Source organism: Macaca nemestrina, chromosome 11 (genome assembly GCF_043159975.1).
Source record: "Macaca nemestrina isolate mMacNem1 chromosome 11, mMacNem.hap1, whole genome shotgun sequence".
Lineage (NCBI taxonomy): Eukaryota > Metazoa > Chordata > Mammalia > Primates > Cercopithecidae > Macaca > Macaca nemestrina.
The window spans coordinates 57,847,295-57,860,286 of NC_092135.1; the positions used below are offsets into that span (position 1 = coordinate 57,847,295).

At 38.7% G+C, this 12,992-nt stretch overlaps 1 pseudogene; it reads right to left on the reverse strand.

Annotated features, from left to right (window-relative positions):
- Positions 1–10,239: 10,239 nt before the first annotated feature.
- Positions 10,240–10,970, reverse strand: LOC105493179 (peptidyl-prolyl cis-trans isomerase A pseudogene; annotated as a pseudogene).
- Between the last annotated feature and the right edge of the window lie 2,022 nt (positions 10,971–12,992).

Consider the following 12,992-nt stretch of genomic DNA (forward strand, 5'->3'; position numbering starts at 1 on the left):
TGAAGTAGCAGAGCTAGGACTATGAGTAGGATAAGAAGGGAGAAACAAACCTTATTTCATCTTCAGAGCAATTAGTATAATGAAGAGAGGTGATGACAGCTTCCTGGCCTACCAACCCCATATTTTCTATTCAACCATTAGAACACTCAGAAAAGAGCTACTTTTTCTTTTCTTTCTTTTTCTTTTTTTTTTTTTTTTTTAATCTGTTCCTGAAACACTGCAGCTTTGAAATGGAAATCTGTGGTAAAGAGCTTTTTAACCTTCAAGAAAATGACCACCACCCATATCCTGGTCTCACATGTGTTTCAGGTTCATGAGGCAGTGTAGGGTCATGGTTAAAAGAGGCAACTCTGCTACTTACCAGCACACCACTTAGCTTGCCCCAGCCTCAGTTTGCCTCTATGTAAAATGGAGATAATAATGTTTGCTTCATTGTGTGACTGCATTAAACGAGCTAATGTATGCAGAGTGCTTAGCACAGTGCTAGCACACTGTAAAGTTCACCTCTGGGAGCTGTGGGTGTGTGGGGAGGGCATGAGGAGCACAGAGCAAGAGCAAAGGAGAGCTTAGAAGCCATGCTGCAAAGCGCTGTGCTAGTGGTAATTATGGCTCTGGACTCCAGCTGGGGAACACGGTGGGCAGGGCTCAGTGCCTGCTGGCCTTTGTACAGCTTCCTATTGCTTCCCTTCTCCTTTGGAATTGGAATTCATTATTTATATCTCTCACTTGAATGTGAATTCCAGGACAGCACACTTCCTGGCACTTAGTCATCTCTCAGTTTCTGCTGAATGAGTGAAGGAATGAGGGAAGAAAAGAAAGAGGTTGAAAGAAATACAGTCAGTCTTCACTTAACGTCATCTATAGGTTCTTAGAGACTATGATTTTAAGAAAAATGGCATATAAGAAAACCAATTTTCTTTTTCTCATCAATGTCATAATGAAATCACGTTGAAGGAAAAAATGTTATTTGAGGACCTGCTATATGTCATTTCACTGAAAATTGCAGTTTCCAAGAACCTGTTCATGGTGTTAAGTGAAGACTTCCTGTACAGTGTGTGGGGTCATTTGAAACTTGAGAAAAATATTAAAACTTTGAATTGTATTGATAGTGAAGAAAATGGGATTTAAAACTCAAGGTATAGATTGTGGTTTGTCAAAATTAACAAATTTTTTGAGCACTGTATGAATCAGGGTATCATTAAGAAAGGGTGAGGTCCTGGTTTGTTGAACGTTTACCCAAGGGACTGTGAACCCCAGAAATTTGAGACGGGCCTCAGTTAATTTAGAAAGTCTATTTTGCCAAGGTTGAGGACACATACCCATGGCACGGCCTCAGGAGGTCCTGACGACATATGCCCAAGGTGGTCAGAGCACAGTTTGGTTTTATACATTTTAGGGAGACATGAGACATCAATCAATGTATGTACGATGAACATTGGTTTGGTCTGGAAAGGTGGGACAACTTGAAGTGGACAGCGGGGCTTCCAGGGCATAGGTAGATAAGAGACAAGTGGCTGCATTTTTTCAAGTTACTGATTAGCCTCTCCAAAGCAGGCAATCAGATACGCATTTATCTCAGTGAGCAGAGGGGTGACTTTGAATAGAATGGGAGGCAGGTTTATGCCAAACAGTTCCCAGTTTGACTTTTCCCTTTAGCTTAGTGATTTGGGGGACCCAAGATATTTTTCTTTCACATCTCCCCTCTTTTCTTCTAAAAAAATCTTTTGAAGGCTGAGCATGGTGGCTCACACCTGTGATCACAGCACTATGGGAGCCTGAGGCAGGTGTATCACCTGAGGTCAGGAGTTTAAGACCAGCCTAGCTAACATGGTGAAACATCGTCTCTACTAAAATACACAAATTAGCTGGGTGTGGTGGTGCACGCCTGTAATCCTAGCTACTCAGGAGGCCGAGGCAAGAGAATTGCTTGAACCTGAGAGGCAGAGATTGCAGTGAGCCGAGATCATGCCACTGCACTCCAGCCTGTGTGACAGAGCCATTCTCCATCTCAAAAAAAAAAAAAAAAAAAATCTTTTGGAGAAAATTAGTCTCTGGTTCCAGGTTTTGTCTTTTTATCTGATATCTCATGGCTAGGATGATTTATTCCTAGACAGGTAGGTCCTGAGTTATTAGGAAAGCTCATTTTTAGAAAGTTGTGAAGTCTCATGTCCTATGGAGAAAATAGAGGGAGGAAGGGAGAACAACAACAATAAACAAAAGAACCATTTTGGAAAATTGATGTTGGCCACATTACTCTGAAGTCCATATATCAGTAGGCAGGTATGAAAGTGGCTTAGGTATGTAAATAGGTGGTGGTTATTGTCTTCTGAAGTTCAAGTTGTCTAGCCTCAGTTTGCAGAGCTTTACGTAAGCACAGTTTTGTTTTCAGGGACGCCAAATTAGGAGAAAAGGGGAAAAAGGGGAAAAAAATTGAAAACACTGTTTTGAAAATTAATAGCCAAAAAATATTAGAGTTCAGTCCAAACTGTAGAAAATAATAAAATTGAAAAATATCAGGCAAGACTAGAATTTAACAACAGGTGCACTACAGCTTTGAAACATAATTTTTCTCTCTCCAGTTTCCCATTTTTAAAGACAAATCATGGTAGGACTGATTTGCTTTACTATACTTGTCCTAATTATTTGCATACAGTGCAGCAAGAATAATTATTTTTTACATAGGCTTTTAAATCGTCTTTGATGGGACTTTGCTCCATAGAAGGAATTTCAGATAAGACTTTTTTAAAGCTGAACCCAATGATGAATTTGTGCCACCTAATACCTATGAGTTGGGTGATCCTTTTCTCCTGAGGTTCCAAGATAAACTTGGAGCTCCTGGGCCTGTCAGAAAGTAGAATTCTTTACTTACCACTGTACAGGGAAGGTATGAGGTCAGTTTCCCCAAGGGCTTTTATTGACTCTGTAAGTCAAGTTTGATTCCTTAAAGGAATGCACACCATTAAAACCTTGGTAAAATAACCAATTTCTCCAATTGTGTCCTGTTGCAAAATGAAAATAGATTCTTATTGCACTTATGCAAATAACTGTATTGCCATAAGTTAAGAATACCCACAAATAGTTTCCAAATTCTGGAGAAATCAGGTAGAGAGAAACAAATATGCTCCAAATTGTGTCTATAGGAGTATACTAAATTGTTAAAGTTGTCAATAGCTCAAAAGAAAAGTTTCCTTGACTCTGAAAAAAGCAAAACGAAGGATCAGCAACATTTAAAGCACAAATCAAAAAGATTACTTTAGTCTTCTATCAGTTCATTTTACACAGTTAACTCCTGTTCTGCTTGATATTCATGAACATTTCAACTCCCCATGAGAGTCCTGAAAGTTTTTTCCTCTATTCTAATGTCACAGTCTGCAAAGTTATCAAAAAACCTGCATTGAAGAAAACCCGTTAGAGTTTTATAGCTGATTATAAAACCACCTCCTAAAGAGGACCAAAACAAGACAACAATTATCTGTGGATGACAAAGAGTTTTAGGGCAGTCATAGTCAAAGACACAATTGATAAGGAAATGTGTTACCTCTGCGGCACACAATAATTTAACATAACAATTATAAGTATTACTGATAATGTACAGTAAGTCATATCAGAATTATAGGAGTGACCATGATTTTGGAACAGACACCACATATTTATATAAATACAGCCTAAAGAAAACCAAATACCATTTCATCTTTGGCAATGTATCCTGCATAATTTTTATACCAGATAAACCAAACAATGTCATTTTTGAACTTTAAGGAACTTAATATCTTAAAGGATTGATTAGGTTAGAAAAAGACATAATTTATAATTTGATTTTGGAAAGTTCATCAAATATCAAAGGTTTAAAACTCTTGATATCACAAAATAAGATCATTCATTTAACCAAAGTGATAACTCAAGGATTTAAAAAAGGAAAAAACCTTCATTCTTTGAGAAAGGAGACTTAATGTTCCAAACAATAAGCTAATAAAAACAACATGAAGCCAATTAAATTTGTTTTTTGAAATTTTATAAACAACCTATAAAATTTTAACCTTGACCATAAGATACAACTTCCATAAACCTTTTATAACCTTTATTGAGGAGTCAGTTAATGCTTCAAGACAACCTTGTTAATTTGACACAGGGGCCCACATGCTAGTCTTGCATCACTGTGCCTTTAACATTAATGATTAATTTATAGAGAAACAACTTATTTTATCTTTCAAAATCAGCCTTTACAATCTCATGTGCCCATATTTTCCATGATAGTCCCTGGAATTTGAGTTGAAATAGCTTTAATTTCTGGCCGTGTGTCTTAGAAATGCAGTTTATTTTGATTGACGTCTCCTACAGGGCCTGAAAATAGGGCTTTAATTGCTGTCAGTGTTTAAAATGTAGTAGGAGTTGCTGTCCTTTTTAGACCCAGGAGTCAAAGCCCTGTAACTCAGTGTCACAAGTATTTTAAAAGTGCATACAGAGAGATGAGAGATAGATGGATGTAATAACCTTCATTTAAAAATTTTAATATCAGTTTTTTTCCTAAGCAAACCAAAACTTAAATAATAATATGACAACTTGATCATATAAAAGTTTTGGGTCTTTAAAAAATAAATCCTCTTATTGTCACTTACACAGACCATTCATGACATGCTTGGACTTTCTGGTTTGTTCTGAACATCCCTCTTTCTTAAACAACCAGTCATTTTACTCTAGGACTCAATTTACCATACAAGATACTTTCTCATATGAAATTATTTTCCTTTAAGCTTTCTTACAAAAAAAATCCTCTTTATTTTAATAACTTTCTTTACATCTCTTTTATTTCCTGGTTCCTTTTACCTTGTTTTATACATGACCTTCAAATGAACTTTGAATTTGATAAAAATTGTTCACTGTTTTTTTTAAAGGACACATTTGTTTTGAATGTTTTCCTACAAATATATTTTTGTTGGAAAATATCCAAATAATAAAATATATGTTATTTAATTTGATATAACTTTAGATTCTAAATTATGACTATTTTGTCTACAAGTATTTATTCTATTATGTTTACCTAATAATTTTTTTTATCATTTACCTAGATTATTTACAAAAACTGTGACTGTCATTATTTAAAGTTATAGAACCACCATTGCAAAATTGTAATTGAGACAGTAAAAAAGATTTCACCTGACTGACTCCATCTTGCTTCTAACCTCCAAACTGTTCTTTTCATTCCTGGGCATAGGTATAACTAACTTTGGGAGGAACTTAGTTTATAGTTTAGCTTTGAAACAAGGACTGTAACAGTCCTTTCCCAAAACAAACCTTACTGACTGTAGAATAGACCACCTAAAGCCACAAGATTAGAAGATATGGTAATCGTACTAAATTCAAGATGTAGCTTTTTTTATTAAACCAATATCAATATCTTATTAAAGATTACTCAAGCAAAGGTCATTCTGATTTGGGCTGGGTTTATAGTTTTGTAACCCTTATGCCAATATTTTGACAACTTATAGTATTTGGCAGGGATAAGTATGAAATTGCTTGATTTATAAATGCAAACAAAAATGTATGCTGGCAATTCTTAAGACATTTCTAATAATACTTTACCAATAATTATTTATTTTTTTTTTTTTGCATTTTTTTTTTTTTTTTTAGTAGAGACGGGGTTTCACCGTGTTAGCCAGGATGGTCTCGATCTCCTGACCTCGTGATCCGCCCGTCTCGGCCTCCCAAAGTGCTGGGATTACAGGCTTGAGCCACCGCGCCCGGCCACTTTACCAATAATTTTAAAGCTAACTTATTTATTAAAGATTTTACTTAAGTTACATAAGTTTGAAAAAGCATTTTACTAGTCTTTTCTTTTATCCTGATAAAGTATTTGATGCAAGTGCTTTTATTTTCTTACGTCAATGAATTAGAGGTTTTTTATATTTTTTCAGTAGTGAAACATTGTGTACACATAAATACACAGACATATTAGGCATGCTGATAGAAATACATCTTATAGATTCATAAAAACCTTTTTAATTTCTATCTTAGGCTATCAGATTCTAGATAAACTATTTCACAACCCTAGGCAGTTGTCAGCTTAACAGCCTTAAATTTGCATATTAAAGGAAACAACTCAGGTGAAAACCAAATAGCAAAATGTATGTCATAAGGTACAGAGAGAAAATATCTGGTGGTCCTAGAGGGATATTAAAGATGGATGCCAAATCAGACAAAAAATTATAGAAATCTATCATAGGATTGTATAAGGAGACCAATTTTATCTACATAGGGACTACCTATCTTTTAACAGGATCTCTCACTGAATCCTGGGTCTCCAAAAAGGAAGAATTATTATGAGTTTAGACCTTGTGATGTTTTTGCAGTGTACTTAAAAAAATTTTTTTTAAAATAAAGACATTTCCAAGTGTCTAAACCACACTCTTTCTTAAAAAAACAGGAGTACCTCCGTGGCAACAACTATTTTAGGCAGGAAAAAAAAAAAAAAAGAAAACACACACACACACACACACACACACACGAAAAACAAAACAAAACAAAAAAACCCAAACAAACAAATAGGTAACACAATACAAAAGTAAGCAGTTTAAGAGCTGAGACAAACTTGTCTGTTTTCATTATTGTGGTTCCATAAGGTAAAACAGGCTTCTGCCCTAACGGGAGCCTGCTGCCTTCCCTATTTTCTTTATGGAGCCCCACATATGAGTGCATTTTAGGTCCACCATACAGCAGAGGGTGCAAGAGAAAGGAGAGACAACAGAAGTAAATGAAGAAAACAGAATTCAGGAAACTGAGAAGAAAAACCTTTTGCTCAAAAAAAGACAAAGTCCCAGGTGAAAAACAAAAAGAAAAACATGAAGGCATTTTAAATACAAACACATATGCACACATACACACACATACACACACACACACACTTTGGATGTTAGCTTTCAATTAAGGTGACTTTTAACCATTGAACTTCTTTAAAAAAAATCTTTTTAAATCCCATTACCGTATTTCAGCTAGGACAAATTGCTGCGATTTCAGAAGTATAGCTATTGATGTTTCGGTTTTGCCTGGCTAGCAAAAAAGTGGTCTTGTTATGTAAGTAAAGTCACTTAGTAGTCAAAATCGAAAATCTTTCATCTTTTTTTTTCCTTTTGTTGATCATTTTTCTCCCCACTACCACACAACTTTTTTTTTTTTTTAATTTGTTGAAATTTAACCACTTCAGAAGCCTTGTTCCCCGTAATTTGGAACTTTCTTTGGATTTGATCAAGTCCGACAGAGTTGATCAAACCCAATGGGAAAAAGACCCAACAATGAAAACAGAACCAGACAACTCCCCCCCAAAAAAAACACAGTTAAGCAAAACAAACAATTGTACAACTTATGTGATTACTGAGTGCTCTAATGGTAAAGAGAAATTAAGACCAGTTGGTTGTTAACTTTCTCCAAGACAAAAATCCCTGCTCAGCTACTTACTTAGGGGTGGGTCTCATGCTGAAAATGTATCTCCACCATCCTAGAAGCAGAAAAAAAATAATAACTTATATTCCCTGTTGGAAATGAGCTCAAACTCCATGAAGGAGTTACCTGCCTTCCGTTGTCATGGAAGCAGAAAAACTTGCCTTCCTTGTTGTAAGCAAGTAAAACTCCAAAAAAAAAAAAGAAAAAAAAAAAGGCGGGGTTGGGGGAGTTGCAGCAAAATAAACTTTAGATCTTGACCAAATTTTGGGAGATCAGGGATTCTCTGGAGGGGGTGCTCCCAGACTTCCACAAATTGTCCTATTGGTTTGAGCCATAAAGTTAGCTCATGCTGGTACCAAGCACAGAAAGGAGATTTGTTAAAGGTTAGGGACACCTCCACTCAGAATCCCTTCATGGTTACCAAAATGTGAACCCTGAAAATTTATGACAGGTCTCAGTTGATTTAGAAAGTTTATTTTGCCAAGATTGAGGATACATGCCTATAACGCAGACTCAGGAGGTCCTGGTGACATGTGCCCAAAGTGCTCAGAGCACAGTTTGGTTTTATACATTTTAGGGAGACATGAGGCATCAATCAACGTATGTATGATGAACATTTGTTTGATCTGTAAAGGCAGGACAACTCGAAGTGGAGGAGGGGGCTTCCAGGTCATAGGTAGATAAGAGACAAATGAGTGCATTCTTTTGAGTTTCTGATTAGCCTCTCCACAGGAGGCAATTAGATATACATTTATCTCAGTGAACAGAAGGGTGACTTTGAATAGAATGGGAGGCAGGTTTACTCTAAGCAGTTCCCAGTGTGACTTTTCCCTTTAGCTTACTGATTTTGGGGGCCCAAGATATTTCCCTTTTACAGGACTATTTACAAAGGTGTGGGCAGAGTGAAGGGAACCAAAACAGGGTGGTGAAGCACCCAGCTTCTGGCAAGAATGAACGTGACTGTGTCTCCAAATAATTCTGCTGACTGTAAGAAGCTAAACAAATAGAGTATATACTTTATAACTGCATTTATAGAAAATTCTGGAAAATGTAAACTGATATGTAGTGACAGAAAAGCAAATCAGTGGTTGCCTGGGAATGGGAATGAAGGGCTAGCATGGACAGAGACTTAGCTGAGCCAAGAAGGAACAAACAAATACTCCAGACAGACTGAAGAGAGGTGAGAGTGCACATAAAAGGTGCTTGAGAGACTCTTGTAGCAGACAGATTGGATTGCATTGGGATGTTCTAGGAGCATTGAGACTAAATAGAAAAGCTGGTGCTAGATCCAAGATCATGTTAAGAATTTATGCTAAAGCCAGGAAGAAGTCATTAAGTGGTTTCATTGCGACCAGATTTATGTTTTACATTTTAGAAAGAATGTTTCTGCTGTAGCATAGAGAATGGATGGGATTGAGCAATTCATAAGGCTTAGGAGGCCGCTGCAGGAGCCTAGATAGAGAGAGGGCAGTTGTCTCGACTAGGAAGGAGGCAGTGGAAGGTAAAGAAATCCGAACACACATTTTGAGATATTGAAGAGGAAGGATCATCAAGATGAAGTTTTGACTGAGTGTGTTGGGGAGTAAGAGGGGAAGTTGTCAAGAATGATTTCCCATTTTATGGCCAACCTAATTGCTTCATACACTGAGAAACAGTTTGGGGAAGGTGGAGGATTTCACTTTGGGATATGCTGAAAGACTGATGGGACATCCAGGTGGAGATATCCAGAGGGCAGTTGCATATTATGGATATCAAAGTCAGAAACAGTCTGGGAGCATAGATTTGGGGGTTATCTGTGGTTAACAATTAAAGCCCTGGGAGCATGTGCAATTTCCTAGGGAGTTTAAGTTGAGAAGAAAGGGGAGAGGCCTGAAAGAATCATAGAAATAACAAAATGTAAGGACAGCTAGGGAAGCACACTGAGATGGAGTTAGAGAGGCAGGAGAGGGTAGGTAGAAAGTGTGGTGCTCTGGAAGTTGGGGAGAGCGTTTCAAGGAGATAACAAAAACAGCTTCATATGCTCTGGCGAGGTCAAAGGATTAAGGATAGACACATGTGCTGAATTTTGGGACAGAGAGGTAAACTATGAACTTGGGAAGAATGCTCTTAAGGGTTGGAGGCAGGAGACACATTGGTGGTTTGAGAATGACTAGGAGCAGAGACAAGGATAGACAACTCTTTCAAGCAGTTTGTAGTTGCAAGGAGAAGGAGAAATGGCTGTATAGTCTGTGGGTATATGATCGGGGAAGAAGGAGAATGTCCGGAGGCAGTTGCATATATGGGTACCAAAGTCAGAAACAGGCTGGGAACATAGAATGTTGTTGTTATTGTTGTCATTATTACATTGTTAGATGAGAGATTTAACATGTCTGAACCCTGATGGAAAGACTGTACTAGGGAGGGAGAAGTCAAAAATGCTTACTCTGAGGGAATTTATAGAGTAAGTTCCTTGAGAAGACCGAAGTTTCCAGATCTAAAACTAAGAGGACTCACTTTAGAAAGGAAGGTGGAACCTCTCATATAGTTGAAATGCAGGAAATAATAGTGTAGACCAAGGTAAGCCTGTAAGCTGTGGGTAGAGTTGAGAGTTCTCTCATCTGCTAGCTTCTAGTTTCCCTGAGAAGTGACAGAGGAGTTCATCAGCTGAGAATGAAGGGAGAGCTGGAGTTGGAGAGAGTGGGTGAGGCTGGCTTCAATATAAAACAGCAGAGAGAGCTGCTGGGGAGACTGGAAATCTGAAAATCACCAGGGGCCCAAATGCAGTCCAGGACCAACGAATTTACGATGACTCACGTGTTTTCTTTTCTTTCTTTTTTTTTTTGTTACTTAGTTTTTATTTCATAATCATAAACTTAACTCTGCAATCCAGCTAGGCATGGGAGAGAACAAGGAAAACATGGAACCCAAAGGGAACTGCAGCGAGAGCAAAGATTCTAGGATACTGCGAGCAAATGGGGCGGAGGGGTGCTCTCCTGAGCTACAGAAGGAATGGTCTGGTGGTTAAGATAAAACACAAGTCAAACTTATTCGAGTTGTCCACAGTCAGCAATGGTGATCTTCTTGCTGGTTTTGCCATTCCTGGACCCAAAGCGCTCCATGGCCTCCACAATATTCATGCCTTCTTTCACTTTGCCAAAGACCACATGCTTGCCATCCAACCACTCAGTCTTGGCAGTGCAGATGAAAAACTGGGAACCATTTGTGTTGGGTCCAGCATTTGCCATGGACAAGATGCCAGGACCTGTATGCTCTAGGATGAAGTTCTCATCTTCAAATTTCTCCCCATAGATGGACTTGCCACCAGTGCCATTATGGTGTGTGAAGTCACCACCCTGACACATAAACCCTGGAATAATTCTGTGAAAGCAGGAACCCTTATAACCAAATCCTTTCTCTCCAGTGCTCAGAGCACGAAAATTTTCTGTTGTCTTTGGAACCTTGTCTGCAAGCAGCTCGAAGGAGACGCGGCCCAAGGGCTCGCTGTCGACGGCAATGTCGAAGAACACGGTAGGGTTGACCATGGCTAGTAGTACATGACTTTCCTCGGTGGCAGCGTCTGCAAAGCACGTGTTTTCTTAATAATGTTCAGCAGTGCAGGTGTCGGCAGGAAGAAGGTGGGCACTGGGCTTCTTCCATGCTGATGTTACCTAATCAGGATGTTGTATGCAAAAGAGTTGAGGATATTGGCGAGGGAAAGGTTGTAGTTCTTGGTGGGAATCTCACTGGACTCAGCTCCATGACCACAGATGGATAGGTGGTGGCAGGCAGAGAGGGCTCTGGGGCCAGATTGCCAGGTTCAGATCATGGTTTTGTCACTCATCAGTTGTGTGACTTGGGCAAGCTGCTTGACCTTCATGTACCATAGTTGCCTCATCTGCAAAATTGAATAATAATAATAGCGCCGGCTGGTCGTGGTGGCTCATGCCTATAATCTCAGGACTTTGGGAGGCCGAGGAGGGTGGATCACCTGAGGTCAGGAGTTTGAGACCAACCTGGCCAACATGGTGAAATCCCATCTCTACTAAAAATACCATAATTAGCTGGGCGTGGTGGTGGGCGCCTGTAATCCCAGCTACTTGGGAGGCTGAGGCAGGAGAATCACTTGAACCCGGGAGGCGGAGGTTGCAGTGAGCCGAGATTGCAACATTACCCTCCAGCCTGGGCAACAAGAGTGAAACTCAGTCTCAAAATAACAACAACAACAACAACAACAATAGTGCCTATCTCATTAGCTTGTTTTGGAGAATAAATGAGTTATTACATGGGAAGTGCTTAGAACAGTGACACATAGTAAATACTCAACAAAAGTAGCTTTTATTATTAATTGTTATTACTTAAAACAAATAAAAATATCCTGCAGGCAAATAAAGAGTGAGTATTGATTTGTCTTCTTGACAGGTGGAGAGAAAAGCCATATGACCTTGTCCTCGTTTCTTCCTAATAGCTGCCATTTATTGAGAGGTTGGTATGTGCCAGGCTTTATGCATCGTGCTCACAGTGCAGTGGTTAAAAGGTCATATTGCCTAGTTTGGAATCTTCTCTGGGACCGATGCTAAGTCACGGCACTTTGCTCAGCCTCAGTTTCTTTTGTGTAAATTAGGGTAGTATAATATCCACTCCATAACGTAATACATGGACAGCACTCATAACCTGGCAAATAATGAGTGCTCACAAAATGTAGCTAGGGTTGCTAGGTAATACTGATAACAGCAACACCATGAAGTTTGTATTTTTAGAATCACTAGATGCTGATAAGGACACTGCAAGAGGTTAAGTGACGCATTGTTAAATCTCTATCCTGAGCTATTCATTAACTACATGTAATAAGCTATTTCATTAAGAGGCAACTGTACTACAGATAAAAGAGAACATTGGTTTATATAAGACAGGAGTTTTCTAACCTATTTAATATGTATATTTAGCAGCTATCTCCCAGCTACTTATTAAACACTTCTGGATGTGTTCAAAATATTGTTTTATGTTGCGATTTTGCAGAACCATGATATTTTAACTAATAACATCCACAGCAGCTTGAGTACTGAGAAGTGAAAAGAAGTGAAAATTTACTGGGCTATGGGCCAATTTCAGTAGTGAATTAATGAACTAGCTGCTCACCTTAGTCTAAGCAGCAATTTATATCAATTTAATTCAATTAATGACTTTCCCCATGTGTGGTTCTTAGCCAGAAAGAAAGTTTCACTTACTCAGAAGTTCTATTTGAGCTTCTGTCTTGATTGGGCTTGCGCAGGGTCTCTTTCTTCCCCTGTCAGTGAGCTAAGCCTAAATTCTGCGTGCTCACGCCTTCACTTCTGCTTCCTGTATGTAACTTTATTGAGGTGATGCAGAGGAAGCAGGCAAAGGGGCACACATTGTCAAAAGAAAGAGGCAATCCCCCTGGAGAGAATGTGCACCTGCAGCATATGTTTCTGAAACCTACGAAGGCCCAGTAGTGCTCAGCCCTCACTGTGGCCAGAGTCACCTGGGAGCTTTAAAAATCAGCCATTATTCAGGCTCTCAGCCCCTCAGAGATTCTGATTCCGTTGGTTTTGGGTAGGACT